Source organism: Aptenodytes forsteri, unplaced genomic scaffold (genome assembly GCF_000699145.1).
Source record: "Aptenodytes forsteri isolate BGI_AS27 unplaced genomic scaffold, ASM69914v1 Scaffold325, whole genome shotgun sequence".
Lineage (NCBI taxonomy): Eukaryota > Metazoa > Chordata > Aves > Sphenisciformes > Spheniscidae > Aptenodytes > Aptenodytes forsteri.
Window position 1 is genome coordinate 78,437 of NW_008795575.1, and position 12,022 is coordinate 90,458.

Genomic DNA, 12,022 nt, shown 5'->3' on the forward strand with positions numbered 1-12,022 from the left:
GTGCGCGGGGGGGCGCCGGGGCTGAAGGCGCCGGCCTCCGCAGAGGTTTCACTCCGGCTGTCGGTATCGTGGTTGGAAACGCGCTGAGCGCGAGGTTTGAGGAAACACCAGCATCGCATCCAGAATCCCCAAAGAGAATGAAGTTTGCCACGTGATGACAATTAGCCATAATTAGCCAGACCTGTAAACGTCCCCAAAGAGTACAACGCACCGCTCGGCTACCCCATAAAATCACGCGAGTGGCACACAGAGCTGAAATACCTATTGCGCTTGCTGTGTTCCCTTATGCCAGACTGAAACTTTTCCCCCCGTCTTGTTAGAGAATATAAACTCTTTTTATAAGTCTACCCTCAGGTAAACACTAGATCGCAGCACGCTCTTCACATGCACAAAGAGAGCAACGAGATAATAGTACGGTGTACGTTCATATACAAACTACAGAAGGAAGAGCTGGAGGTGCGTGGATGCTCCGTGAGCGTACCCAGATGCAGTTACCGACCAGCGCCTCCCGACAGCTGGGTTACGCCGTACCGTTCAGGTGCGACAGGCTGTGCTTGCAGCCTTTCCCGGCTTTCTGTCCGAAATACTGCGCTCAGAGGGTTGTGCTGCGGCAGGGAATTTCTGCCCTGTGTGGGATGAAGTTTGTGGCATGGCCACGCAGGTGGCAACAGCAGTTCTTTGCGAAGCGCTGCAAAGACAGCTCGAATTTATTGCTCAGGCAAGATTCCTGTCATCTTTGGTGTTGAGTTTTGTCCAAGGCTTTCCTTATGCTTTCTGTTCCATCACAACTGCATCTCAAGGCCTGATCCTGCTGCCCTTCCCTTGTGCTTTTGAAGAGGATCAGGTGTTAATCTTGCCATGTGACAGAGGAATCAGCCTTCAGGTGCTTCTGTGACTCCATGGTCTGGTTTTGGCTTCAGCTACCACGGTGTGGTTGCTTTCAGGAGAACGGCAAGGCTGTAACCGGGGCAGGAGTTGGCTCGTAACTCATCAACTCTTAACGCACAGGTTAGTCTTAACACTACAGATGCACACCTTTTATTTTGGGAAGCATCTCCCAGGAGTCCTGGCTGGGTCTGCTCTGTATGCAGAGCATTAAGAAACGTTGCTCTTAGAATCAGGCTTAATATCCACAGATGTTGCCGTGGATTATGGGGAGGGAATGGTGACTCATTTGGAGTTTAATTCCTCCCCTCCCCCATAAACTCAGTTAAATCTGAGGCCGGATCTGCCTTTGCTTATACCCCTCTGAGGCCAGAGGGGAGGATGTTGGTATAAATCAGGCTGGAATTTAGAGACTGGAGGAGATGCTCTTTGCTTCCTCAGTGCTTGTGGGGGAGAGCAAGGACTAGCATCCCATAACCGTAATGTTTTGCCGTGTGCAAGATGGAGCAGAAACGAGGGATTATTTTACTTGGTCAGGAGAGGTGCAGAGGTGTGTTCCTGGGAGGAGATATTTGCTCCGAGCAAAGAGCTGGGTGGGAGTGGGCAGGTTGGAAGAGTGCTGTCTGTGTGTCTCCAGGGAGTGTCCACACTGCCTTTGCAGACAAAGCTGTTGGCAGTCAGTTAACTCAAGTTTCCAGTATGGAATAGCTCCTTGCTAAATCTTAGTGTTGATGGGTGAGGAAGAATCTTTAGCACTGAGATCTTCGTGTCTTCTGAGCTGTAAACTTCAGTGGTTATTCTCTTCTGGCTGCCTTACTCGGAGGCTGCCCCAAGTAAACTCTGTGCTTCGGAAAACGGTTGAGCTGCCGGGTAAGTAGCCATCCTGCAGCCATTAGGTGCAATAATCACATTGCTGCAGAGAAGCCTGGTTTTGCTGTTGGTTTTCTTTAGCAGGTTTCTTATATCCAGTCCGGTTTGGTGCTTCTACTTATTTTAGACCTTCTGCAAATGCAGCAGCAAAGATTAAAGTTTAAGGAATTGAGTTTGTCTTGCTCAGCCAGTTTTATGATAGGGCAGATTCATTGAATTTGATGCTGCTACTCCAGTTTGCATCAGTTTAGTGAAGAGAATCAGCTGACCTTGTGTTTCTGTGTTTCCTAAAATGATTGTTTGGTGTGAGCTTGAAAAGGGAGGTTTCAAGCCACGATGTTTTTCCTCAGGCTGGTGCTAACCTCAGGAAGGCCGGTGCCTGCATGCTAAGCAGGAAGTAAGGTGTGTGTGTGGCTTTGAATGAAGTGGTTCCCTTCAGAAGTCACACTGCATTTTTCATCGGTTTTTTTCCTCCTATCTGTTCTGATCTGTAACATCTTTTTTTCTGGAGATGCAGCTTTGATCTTTAAAGTGAAGAGACGGCGTGCAAGCCACATAGAGGACAGATTTCCCCACTGCTCAGCACCTTCAGCTGAGGCCGGATCTCGGGCGAGTTCAGCACCCAGCAGCTCCCCACGTTTTAAAGGCGAGGACTCAACAGGCTGAGCAGTTTTGCAAATCAGGCTCGCGGTGCTAAGGCTTTGCCCTGGCTTTGATCCTTGCTCTCATCCCCTCAGCCAGCTGGTGCCGGGAGCTCTGTAGGCAGCCCTCCGCCTGTTCAATGAACTCCCTACTGGATTAAGGGGCAACATTCACTCATGTCAAAGCGCTTCCTATTCACAGGTCCCTGGCTGGAAAGAGGTTGCTGTAATAGGCCGCCAAGTACAGGAGTGATAATAGGAAAAGCCAGGACCTAATGAGCGGTGCCTTTGAGCAGTGAGCACGTAGATGATTTCTTCAGTTTCCCACTTTCTGTTTTGCAGGTGACGTGAAATCCAGTGCTTCTTTCAGGCCTGCCCTGCCCTTCCTCCTCTCTCATTTACTCCTGCCAGCTGGTATCGTAAGTGAGGAGAGGGCTTTGCTTTCCCAGGGCCGTTGCTTTTAATGTGGAGTCTGTTTCAGTAAGCTACATCTGGAAAACTTGGTGCATTTAAAACCCCATCGTCTTTCCTCCTTTGTGAGCTGTCTGGAAGCCTGCATGTTTTGATGGCTGCAGGACAGCTGTTTTCCTCAGTCTCCTTAGTGCAGTGAGGTATGTTGATACTACGCTGACGTGAACACAGGAAAAAGATGTGTGTTTCCAGTTGTGTTAGATTTCTTCTGGGGTACCAGCCTTAACATAGTTTGCAACGTATTAGCTGCATCTTTGTATGAAGAAAGGAGTTTTTTCCCCTCTCTGGTACTAAACACCTAGTAAGGAGAGTTTGTAACTTTATCAAGTAGGGGCTTTCGCACAAGGGTTACTTTATTAGCTTGTTAAAATTGCACACTGCCCTGCCCATGACAAAATTTTACCCTGTGTCAAATGGATGCTAACATTTACTTTCCTAACGTGAATTCTCGCGTGCTGAGCAAGCTATGGGCTAGCAAAGGCTGTTTGGGAACTCATCCTTTTCTTCCACGTAGACAAACTTTAAATAGTAACAGAATGGGCAAATATGACTTCTGAAGTTTTAAGAGAGCCTTAAAAGTGCCCTTCAGTTGTGTTAAGCTAATGTGGCTGAGCCAAGGTGACCGAAGAAAGCATCTGAAGAACATTTTGTCAGTCAAGGCAGAATCAAAGGCCTGGTTTATACTACAAAAAAAGCTCTTCCAATATAATTATGCTGGCTGGAGAGGATGATTTTTTCATTTTTCCTTGCTGAAATAGTCATACTAATAAAAGTCCTTGCTGTGGACATAGCTGTATTAGTTTAGAGGTTATTTTAGACCAGGGTAGCTTGTTTTTTGCTTTCCAAAGCAGAGGCTCGGTCTACATTTGCGAAGTTTTGCCAGCTTAGTTATCTGTCCACGAATGCGGAGAAATTGCTCTCCCTTCCACCAAAGCTGTGTCAGCAGAAGTCCTGGTAGAGATGCAATTACCAGCAAAAACCCCAACAACAACAACAACAAGAAAAACAAACAAACAGCTCTTCCGTGGAGGGAACTGACTCGAGCTGTGCTGGCAGATAGAGCTGGATGGACACTCACCTTGCAAACAGCTGTGCCAGCTGATGGAGGCATCAGCATCCCTTAGCGGTTCATTGCCGCTAGCAGAGAGTGATGTACCGGTACCCTGGGGTATCACACTTCCAAATGTGCATGAGAGCAGCTGATACTGAAACGATTAGGGACCGATACTGCTGCGTTGCCACTGATCTGAAATGCTGGTCTGGGGCCTTGCTCCAGATTTTGTGATCTGTCTCTTCCCCCGCCCTGAGGCTGGGGCAATGCCGCCTGCGTGGCCTCTCTGCTCCAGAAGTGGGGCTGTGGAGGGGATGGCAGCAGGCCGTATTCCTCTTGCTTTTCCCTAGCAGAGTGCTTGGAGCAGAGCACAGCTGGTGCCTATGGTTTGGGTCATTGGATCCCAGAAAAGGAGGAGGTGAAAAGGGGTTACGTTTTGTGCAGGACTGTGAGAGGTTCAAGGGGTCTGTGTGAGTGCTTCAAGACACGTTTTGCTGGAGATTTCCCTCTCCTTGACTGTCGTGGAAGCCAAAGGTCGCCACTGGAAGGCTCACCTAGCTGTCTGTGTCTCAGGTGGATCAGGGAGAAGTCGTGTGAGTCCGTCCTCCCTCAGTGTGTGGGCAGGCACGTCCCGTTGGTGATGGCTGGTGGCTGGTTGAAGTGGTAAAGTAAATCCGACAGGGAGTGGAAGAGTTTGCTGTAGCCCTGCTGGCTTAGCTTGGCTGCCAGGCTCTGTGAAATGCATATAAACCCAGAATAAACTGTACTTATAAAAGCGCTTGATGCTGGTATCGCTGTGTCTAAAATAGAAAGGCTTTCCTGCTTTTAATTAAAAATTTCTAGCATAGGCAAAGTATCAAGGGCATCCAGCATATCCTCTTTTCGAGTAGGAAATGTTCTTCCAAGAGGATTCCTGTTTCCTTAATGCCCAGTCTGATCCCCGCCATTGTCTTGCTGTCTGCCTCCATACCAGCTCGTTTTGCCCGAGTTTACATTTAAGATATTTTGGCTCCACGGAGGAGTCACCGTTCAAACATGCTGCCTGACATAAACTGCAGGCAGCTGCTGAGCAAGGTGAGCTGACACGGTGTAGGGCTGAGCTACTTGTGTGTACAAGGGACTGGCTTGGGGGTGGAGGTGAGCTATTAAATATTAAATCCATCCTTTTCAGTGTCATATCCCCTTCTCAAGGGAGAGCTCTCAGAGGCGGTGGTGAGCAGTGTCAGTTTAGGACAGGGGGACAGTGAGTGGGATGGACTGGTAGAGCAGAAAATTCAGGTCCACTTCTGTATGCGTACGGCTCATCATCCTGCAGAGACAGCACACGGGAGAGGGAGGAAATTTGCAGGTGGCGCAGCTGGGGAGGAAGTAAATACGGAGCAAGATAACCGAGCTGACATGGATAAACTCAAAATAAAGCCAGGTAAGTGACTTACCCCATTTGTTACAGGGAAATGTAAAATTATGCAAACAGGGGTAAAAAGAATCGAAGTGATTATAGCTTCTTGGGTCAGCTAGGCCAGTACGTGACCCAGGAGATGGTTATGAGCTTTCTGAGGCTACAGCATTCAAAACCAACAGCAGAGAACTGGGGAACTGAGCAAACTGAGCTGAGTGAAGATAATAGTGGTGCCCAAAGACTACACAGCAGGCCTATTACCTGTGATTTGGGGCAAAGTATTTGAGCCAAGTCCAGGAGGCTTGTCATGCTGCAGGAAAACGTGCCTGCTTGTGCTTGTCTCGTTGCTAAAAAGAAGAAGAACGTGGTGCTTATTGCTTGTGAGAATGGAGGGCAGCCAGGATGAATCTGATGGCTTGAGCCATCCGTAGAGCCGAAGGGAACACAGCACGAGAGCACGGGCACCTCCATGGAGAAAGGATTGCAGTCCAGGTGTCCAAACTGAAATATGCTGTGCTTTGGCCTTGGTTATGTTAAGAGAAAAAGTCTAGGTGTTGTTCAGAGTGCTACTTCAGATTTTTCATCAATTTTAGAACTCAAGTGTAGATATGGACAGATGTATTTTAGCATGTTAACTGGGAAAAGGGAACCCTGGTCTCCCCAGGACTATCGGCCATGACCTGCTGATGCATTTGAATACAGTCCTGAGTGCAGTGAAATACATTCCGCCCCCCCAACCCCCCCACCCCCCCTTTTCCTTTTTAAGCGTGAGCTCCTGGATTCTTGAGAATCTCAGCTACCTTCTTCCTCTCCAGTCACACATTTCTAGTCCTTGCAGTTTCAGAGGAAGTTTTAATAGGTATTTCTCCCAAAGGCTCAAAGCCAGAAGGCAAATTACCCAAATGTTTTATCCAACTTCAGTGGTAATTGGGGATGTTTCATACTGCTGACCCAGAGCATTCAGAAGCTATAGTCAGGTTCTTTCAAAAATCATAATATCGTTTCAAGAAGTGGGAAATTAAACATGCACATGGTAGAAGACTTAGAAAGGATTAATGGGTTTCAAAATTACATGCTTCATCCAGCTGTTGATTTGGGAATTGAAAGTACGCCTGTCGCAATATCAGGAGGTAGTTATTGAAACGTGATGTTCGTTGGTGTCTGGTGAATATAAATGCCCAAAGGCCTTTGACTTCAAAGCCGTGCCTTACCTCCAAACTGACTAACGTTTTTGATGCTGCGTTAGCTCAGCCCAGGTGTGAGCAGCTGGGCAGCAAAGCCATATCTATTTTTCACTATTTCTTCCCGGTAGTTTAATTTATCCTCGCTTGATTATCTCAGTTCCTGGGGTGTTACCCAAGGCAAGTTTTTATGCTGCCCTTGACTGAAGTTCATTCCCTGTGAGTTTTGCTTTAGGCGCGTGGAAGGGTCTTGCGGGAAGGCGCTGGGGGCTGGCAGCGCTGTGCAGCTCGTGCCGGCCCCGCATGCCCTGCGAATCGTCAGCCACGTCTGCGCTAGCACAGGGTGGAGGGGAGGATTTGGGGGCTGGAGAGGCAGCGCCTCCAGCTCGGAGGTCGTCAGGACCTGCACTAATTAGGAGATGGGCATTTAAGTCACTTGCATTTTGGGGACCTGAGAAATTAACTTAGGTTTTTTTGATGCATTTCTTATGTCCAAGGGGGTAGGTAGCAAATTTACACCCTGTCAAATGTGGTTTTATCAGTGTAAAGGAGAGAGAGTATCTGTATTCGGGAGATGAAAGCATTAACAATCAGGCTGCGAGCTGGTTCGTATGATTCCACCTAGTATGCTGTTGGCCTGCAAGTTTGAACATAAACCTGCAGATTATGAGAACATAAAGCATGAGTCTAAATATCTTATTAATTGAGGAGCATTATTAATATTTGATAGATTAAATCAACACCCAGAAGGCTTTGCAAAAAGCACCGCTGCTGAACTGGTAACCCAGACATTGGGTGTTTTTAATTGCAAACTTGTTTGTAATAGCTTTTGTCAAGCCCGTGTTTTAAATGTTAAGGATCCGTGAATTCCATCCATTAGAAATCCTATTGTTCTTTGGATTAGGAAGGGTATTTTTTAGTACTGCTAGGATGCATTGCTTCAAATTGGTGCTTTAATGCCTCCTTAATATGCAAAGATGATTGTTTATAAGCAGGTGTCCTATAGGACCTGGAGATGACATCTGGAATTTTTAATCTTTTTTGCCACACTTTGAGGAGAAACAACGAATGTTCCTTTAAAGATGGCCTTTGGATGAGATGTAATATTTACTCTTGCTGTAGTGCCAGATCCCGTAGCTTTCAGAGCGTGTGTGGAGAGGCGAGGTGAAGAGCCATGCTGTCTTTTAATCAACATCCCCCTGTACCAGGGAGACGCCACCAGTGAGCAAACAAACTGCTACTGAGCACATTTGCTGACGATTCGTCTGCTTTGACTTTTGAGAATTTACAGTGGGGAGAGGTTAGCACAGCCTCCGGCTTGCATCGTTTGAAAAGGCCAGCGAGGGGGGATCATATTCTGTCTTGGTTATTTCCACTTTGTTTTCCAGTCACTGCAAGTTGTATTACCCATCTTTTTTTAAGATTTAGACCAGGTGTCTCTCACACACCGTACTCTGTGCCTAACTCCCACATTTTTGGGATTTCTTTGCGAGTTTTATAGTCTCCTTCCCTATTGAAAGTACTCTTTGGTACTTTCAAGTACCCTTATGGCTTTTATTAAAAACTGATTGGTTTGATGTCTTCTCAAATCCACACCTCTAGACTATCCTCATGGAGGCTGTTTTATAGAAACAATTTATCTTCTGCCCTTGTGTGACAGCAGACTAAAGTTTTACCTACCGCTGCGGATGCAAATGCTGGTGCTGTATGCAATTACAAGATGCACATTATATTGCTATTGCTGCTGTTTGTCCTGGAGTTGTGGCTCGAGGCTGCCGTCAGCAATGACATATGACACAAAGATCCTCCTCGCCCCCAGCCAGCGTGCGGGCTTAAACACAGGTCCCGGTGTGATCCCAGAGGCAGCCTGGCTGCGGAGGAGAAGGTCAGGAGGTGATGAGGAATGAGGGTGATTTGTCAGGTCTGAGGCTTGCCTAGTGCTAGGAAGTTTTACCAGCCAACTTGCCTTTCTTCACCGGGCCTTTGTTTCCAGCCACGCTTCTGACGAAAGGCAGAAACGGCAGCTTCTCCATTGGCTGCAGGAAACCACCTCCCCATGCGGCACAAGCCCTTGACGAACACGCGCTGCAGCCGAGTGCCAGTGTGGATGTGCTCCAGTGGCAGAGCTGCGTTGGCAGCTGCGAGCCCCGGGCTCTTACTCGTGGGGTGCTGGCTCCTGCCAAAACAGCCTCCTGCAATGGGGAGGCAGCACGGAGGAAAAACAGCTGGGAGAGGGGATTTCCATTATCTGCCTTGAAAAGCACCTAGCCGAGACATCTGGCGGCACAGCGGTTTGAGCCTGCGGTGCCTCTTTGCTCAGTGAGGGCAGGCAGGCCCCAAGGAAATGGCTGGGATATTCTCGGCGAGCTCCCAGGAGTAGGGAGGTTTGATACGGTTCCCCCCCGACATGCTTGTGATCCAGCAGCACGGTTGTGTCGGCAGCTTGGAGCCGATGCAGGCTCTGTCGGCAGAGCCATATATTTTGCAGACGTGGCCAAAGAGCCGATTGCAGGAGGCCCCCGTCGTCTATGTGTATTTATACGTTGGATGCCCAGGAATATTCTAAATTCTTCTTTAAATGACAAAAACTCCACAAGTGGAAGTTGGCGTGGAGCTGCCAAGAGCCGCTCCTGATGCAACAGTGTCTGCTTTTAAAGAGAAATGTAAATGTGACACGCGCCCATGGTTCCTGCATGCATTCCCTGATGAGTCAGATATCTTGTCGTCTATGTGTATTTATACGTTGGATGCCCAGGAATATTCTAAATTCTTCTTTAAATGACAAAAACTCCACAAGTGGAAGTTGGCGTGGAGCTGCCAAGAGCCGCTCCTGATGCAACAGTGTCTGCTTTTAAAGAGAAATGTAAATGTGACACGCGCCCATGGTTCCTGCATGCATTCCCTGATGAGTCAGATATCTTAGCTTGCAGTGGGATGGTAACGCTGATGCAGTTGCTGATTGCTGCCAAAGCAAGGAGTCCACACAAGGAGATTAGACAACAGTCCTTTTCCCTGCTGGGTGCTTATTAACATTTTCTTGCTGATGTATTATTAATTAAGCTAATTTTTATTGCCCTGTAAGTATAGATGGTGCTTTGCAAGCACAGAACATAACCTGCTTGTTTCCCAGAGTTTCTGAAGTATGTGTTGTGCCATGTGCAAAATGAGAGTATTGGAAATACTGACTGTGCGGTTGAATATTGAAGTAAGGTAAATCTCTGGGTTTTGTTTTCTTTTTTCCCCTCTTTCTTAGCAGATGCCCGGCTTCGTGGCTGACTGGGGCTGGTGAATGTGGAGCTGTATGAGCAGAGAGCTAAGGACCTGTAAATGCCCTGTATGCAGAATTAGTGCAGACAGATAATAGGACTTAAGTGCAAGGAGAATTTGCAGCATTGACCCTCCATAAGACAGAAGATTACATAGACTAAAGTAGAGTATTACATTAAAAAGAGTCTTGGGATCTGATCCAAAACACAGAAATCGGGGAGGTATTTGCCATCAGCTTCAGTGAGAGCAGAGTGCTTGCAGTGTACCCAGGCAATGGGGCAGTCAGCAATTTAAACAAAAGAATTTAAAGAACTGTCCAAGCAAGGCTGGTTGGCAGAGTCTGATTATGAGATTTAGAATTTGTCCCTGCTGAAAAGCCGCTGTGCCCAAGAAGGACTTGTAGTCTTGTTAAATGCCAATGAATTGAAATTCTGCTAATTGGCCTGGCATCGCCATTGTGGTGCTTTGTCTACTGCAAATGCAGTGTCCTTGCTGTCAGCAGCCTGCGTGCCTTAAAGGTGCAGCCGTGCGCTGCCGGTGCCACCGTATCTGCAGGGGAAGGGGTGCGCTGTCATCTCTGAATTTGCGATTTCAGATCAGTTTGGGATCTGTGTGTTTGGAAGTCCCTCAGGTCTGCTGAGATTAGGTGTGTGGATCTGTATGGGTTGCTTTCTTGTGATGGTAGTTTCCCCAGGGATGAGCAGAGGCTCCCGCCCTTGAATGTCCCGGTTGAACGCGGTGGCTGGGTTCTGCAGCCTGTGCTGTTCTGCAGGCTTTGTCCCTGGGACAGGTTGTTTGATGTTTTGCTACCTGTGATGCTTTTCCCATCTGTAAAACAGAGGTAATATTTTTACAATGTTATAAGGCTTGACTTGGTGTTAGAAGCCTTTAACTGGAAGTGTTGTAGAAATGCAGAATGTTAATTTTTAAATGTACAGGTTATCTTCACTGGGTAAGAGACGGCAAGTTACATCAGTCAAAATGTTCACTATTTTATATGCTCTGGTTTACATGCTCTGGTTTCTGGCTTCATTCCTTGACATCATGGGTGGACCTGATTAAGAAAAATAGAAAACTTCTTCTAGAAGCACTTTGTAACATATGAACTATTTGTGATCAAAGCCAGTACGACTCCAAATGTCCAGCACCTCTTCTTTGGACTTCTGATAGCAGCATTGGACTTTATCTTGAAAATGTGATCTGTAATCTTTCACATATTCTCGTATTCCATCCTTAAATTAGGCTAATGTATCCTCTTCCAGCCTATGCAATTATTAACAAATCTATGTAATTATGGCATCTACTGTATGGTCATTCTGTGCCCCTTGCTAGGAAAGATCCACTTTTAGTAAACAAATCCACTTTGACAACCTGTCATTGACTCTTCTAAAGCAAAACGTTGGGTAGAAAAGTGTCACTTTGGTGAACTTCCCCATTTGTTTGTTTAGCTCTGTTTTTTTAATGTGGTTTTGCAAGAGTGTAGCAGTTGCAGCTGGAGGTTCAGGCCTAGTTTCACAGTGCAGGTAAGTGGGGGAGAGCAGAGGGGGGGCGAAGAGGGCTGGAGTCCCCCATCAGCATCCTCTGCTGTGGGCTTTGTCACAACCACGCAGCCCAGGAGTGCCCGTCGCCGGTGCAGGTTCCTCCCAGCCACAGCCTGTCTGCGGCTGTATCTGACCTTGCAAAAGCACTGGGAAAAAATCTGCTCTGTTGGTTGATTCAGCCGTTTTATTTTTTTGAATGAGAAAAACCCCTTAATATTTTGGCATGAGTTCACAATGCTTTCTTTTATTCTGTGCGTGACGAAACCATGTGGTCACACTCTCTTGCTCAGCCTGGGTAGGATCCACTCCTTCGTGGACTGCCATCAGAAGTTCAAGGCGTATCTTAAATCCTAGTTAAACCTCACTGTCCAGTGGATGGGCTTTGTTTGGCTCTGGGCACAAGAGTGGGAAGGAGTGTGTTACATTGGGTACTAGAAGTTAAATTGCACGGAAGGAAAATCAACCAGTATTGTTTTTTCACTGCATTATCAGAGCTTTGCGAAGGTTTGGCCAATGTAGGATATGGTTTCTGTTAACTGTAAGTATCTCTGTGTGTTACATCACCTGAAGGGTAAAGGCAGGAGGAAAGGGTTTCCTGCCTCTGCCAGACAACATCGCTTGTTCTTTGGGTTTTCAGCCACGTGTGTCTCAACATACTGCTCTTTCAGCATTGATACCCGGGAACACATAGGCCACCTTTGCAAATGAATTTCCAG